This window comes from Triturus cristatus, chromosome 7 (genome assembly GCF_964204655.1).
Source record: "Triturus cristatus chromosome 7, aTriCri1.1, whole genome shotgun sequence".
NCBI lineage: Eukaryota > Metazoa > Chordata > Amphibia > Caudata > Salamandridae > Triturus > Triturus cristatus.
This window is the reverse complement of record NC_140590.1, coordinates 1,066,021,089-1,066,024,498: the sequence shown is the minus strand read 5'-3', so window position 1 is coordinate 1,066,024,498 and position 3,410 is coordinate 1,066,021,089.

The following is a 3,410-nucleotide window of genomic DNA, read 5'->3' as shown; positions in this document are numbered from 1 at the left end:
GAGAGCTTTTATTCCCTAATCTTTCTGGTTCCCAAACATACGGGGGGTTTCCGCTTGGTTTTGGACCTGCAGGTGATGAACGTATGGGTGACCTGGGTTCCTTTTCGCATGGAGACTTTGCAATGGTTGTTTCCTTGGTGCTGCCGGGTCACTTCATGTGTACCCTGGATCTTCAGGATGCGTATTGCCATGTTCCGATCCATCCTCGGTCCCGCAGGTTTCTGCGGTTTTGTGTTCTGGGGCGTCATTATCAATGCATGGTGTTGCCATTCGGTCTCCGGTCGGCGCCGAGGGTGTTTACGTGGGTGGTGGCGCCTTTGGTCGCGTGGCTTCATCTCCAAGGGGTGATGGTGTACCCGTACTTGGACGACTGATTGCACCATGCACCGTCTCGGGTCCTGTTGCTGGAGGCCGGGGAGGTGGTGTGCTCGGCGTTGCGGGCCCATGGTTTCCTGCTCCACTTGCCCAAGTGTCAATGTAACGCCGTCTCAGGACATGGTTTTCATTGGGGCCCGCTTCCGTTCGGTTCTGACCCGAGTGTTCCTCCCCGAGCCTCGGGTTGTGACGTTGGTGTCCCTTGCTCGTCGTTTCCGGGTGGGGGGTGCCTTTCCGGTACGCCTTTGGTTGCGTCTTATGGGTCTGATGGCGGCGACTGTTTTTCCAGTGGCCTGGGCGCGTTTTCATCTGCGCCCCCTTTGGGTGTACCTCCTGTCTCTCTGGGATCCCCTGCCCCGCAATTGGATGTTCTGATTCCTGTGTCTCTGATGGTCCTCCCGGTTCTTCTGTGGTGGTCTGTGTGGAGTCATCTGTCGCTGGGTCTGCCCCTGCAGTCTTCTCCTTCTCTGGTCTTGACGACGGATGCCAGCGCCTTGGGTTGGGGTGAGACCTTGGGGTCTCGCTCCCTTCAGGGTCGTTGGTCCCTCCTGGAGAGCCGCCGGTCTTCCGCCTGGAGAGGGCTCACGGCGGTGTCCCGGCCTGTGATGGGTTTTCGGGGTCTGTTGATCAATCGGAACGTGTTGGTAAGGTCCGACATTTTGGTGACGGTGGCTTCTCTCATTCATCACGGGGGGATTCGTTCGGCCTCTTTTAATGCGGTGGTAGTCCCCCTGTTTTGTTGGGCGGAGGGCCATCTGCTGTCTCTGATGGCGGTTCATCTTCGGGGAGTGGACAACTGTGTGGCGGATGTCCTGAGTCGTTGCTTTCCGGATTCTCTGGAGTTGTCTCTCACCCCGGTTGCGTTTCGGCTTGTGTGCGGGTGGTTTGGGCGTCCCTTTCTGGACCTCTTTGCCTCCCGGCGCAATGCTCGGCTCCCTCGCTTCTGCTCCCGGTTTCTGCAGGAGGGGTGCTGGGGGGTGGACGCGCTGTCGCTACCTTGGCCGTCGCATCTCCTCTATGCCTTTCCTCCTCTGGCTCTGGTTCCCCGTTTTCTGGCCCGTCTGTGTCGGTTAGTTCGGGAGGTGGTGGCAGTCCTGCCGTTTTGGCCTCGGAGGTCCTGGTTTCCGACGGTTCGTCGTTTGGCAGTGCAGGGTCCCTGGTTTCTTCCCCTGTCTCCGTCTCCTCTACGGTCTTCCCCGTCCCTGTCTCTTCTCCGGTTGAGGTTGTCGGTGTGGAGGTTGAGTGGCAGGGTTGGCGGCGGCGCGGTTTCCCGGATCATTTCGCTGTGGCTCTTCAGTGTTCCCGGCGGCCTTCTACCATCAAAGCTTATGATCGGCATTGGGGTGAAATTGGTCGTTGGTGTTCGGCGTTGGGCCTCTCCCCTTTGTTCTGCTCCTCGCAGGTGGTGCTTCAATTTTTGTGGGAGGGTTTGAGAAGGGTTTGGCTGTGTCTACTCTGCGTGCCCAGTGGGCCACGGTTCGGGCGTTTCGTTCCCCGTGGGGGAATGTTTCGGTTGGTGAGGGCTTGGTCTCTCGTCTTCTCAGCTGTTTTCCGATTTCTCGTCCTGTGCCTCGTCCTTCTTTTCCCCTTTGGGATTTACCGTTGGTTCTTCGGGTCTTGATCGGTCCTCCTTTTGAGCCCTTGGATGAGGTGGATTTGTAGTTTCTTACTCTCAAGGTGTTTTTTCTGGTGGATGTCACCTCTGCTCATCATCTTGGGGAGTTGGGGGCCTTGATGGCGCGTCCTCTTTTCTGTCCTTCACGGAGGGTGGGGTGGTGCTGCGCCTTGATTCTTCTTTTGTGTCGGTGGTTTCTTCGCAGTTTCACCGGTGCCAGGAGTTGGTGTTGCCTGCCTTGGGCTCTGCTTTGGTTTCTCCTAGTGGTCCCCAGTGGTCCTTGTTGGATGTGTGCCGGGCTTTGCGTGTTTCTCTTGCCCGTTCGGCGGTGTTTCGCAAGTCGGACTCCCTTTTTGTCTCCTTTGGGGCGGATTTGCTTGGGGGTTGGGCTTCTTCTGTGTCGATCGGACGTTGGCTGCAGCAAGTCATTTCCTTGGCCTACTCTCTGTCTGGGTCTCCTCCTCCTTTGGGGGTTCAGGGTCGTTCTACGAGAGGGGTGGCTCCCTCTTGGGCGGAGGTTCGGGGTGTTCCTCTCTCTGAAAAATTGTAGGACTGCCACGTGGGCCTCTTCTAATACTTTCATCAGGCGTTATCGTCTCCTCAATCTGTTGGGGGTTGATGGAGGTTTTGCATTGGGGGTGTTGAGCTCTGTTCGCTTCTGATGTTTTTTTCTTATTTGTTTCCAATGAATCTCTGGGTTTGTTTGCTGTCCTGGTGGTTTGTTGTGTTTCTGGTATGAATGCCGGTGTTTGCTTTGGTATTTCTCACTTGTCCATGACGGTGTCGAGGACGTAGGGACCTGGGGGTAATGTCCTATTACTTACCGGTAATCTTCATTACTCCGGGTCCCGTAGTCCTCGACACCGTCATGACTTCCCTCCCTCCCTCCCTGTCTGCCGGCCTTCATTGGGGCTTGGTATTTCAGGAGGAATGCTGGGACCGGTACTCCTTATGTACCCCCAGTGGGAGGGGGAAGGGTAGGTCCAGCATTCCTTCGTTCTTTTTTCTGTCAGTGAGATAGTTACATCTCACTTGTCCATGACGGTGTCGAGGACTACGGGACCCGGAGTAATGAAGATTACCGGTAAGTAATAGGACATTTCTAACCACAATCTAACAAATGTTAGGCACTTCTTATCAGCTTGTAAAGGCTTGAAGAGTACAATTGGGCCCTCCTCCAGGCTGTTCCAGGTGCCTTGCAGTTTGAATCCTGCTGGTGTTTTATTTGCTACGACCACTCTCCCCTAGCCATGGTTATAGATCGGAAGTTAACCACCCTTTTATCCTTCTGGGGTCAATAAAATGAACACCATTGAGCTGGCTAACAAACATCTGTTATTTCAGCACAAGGTCCCCTTCTCGTGACATGCTATATTATCAGCAACGGGGAAAGTTAGGGTTTCTCAAATGTATCAGAGTC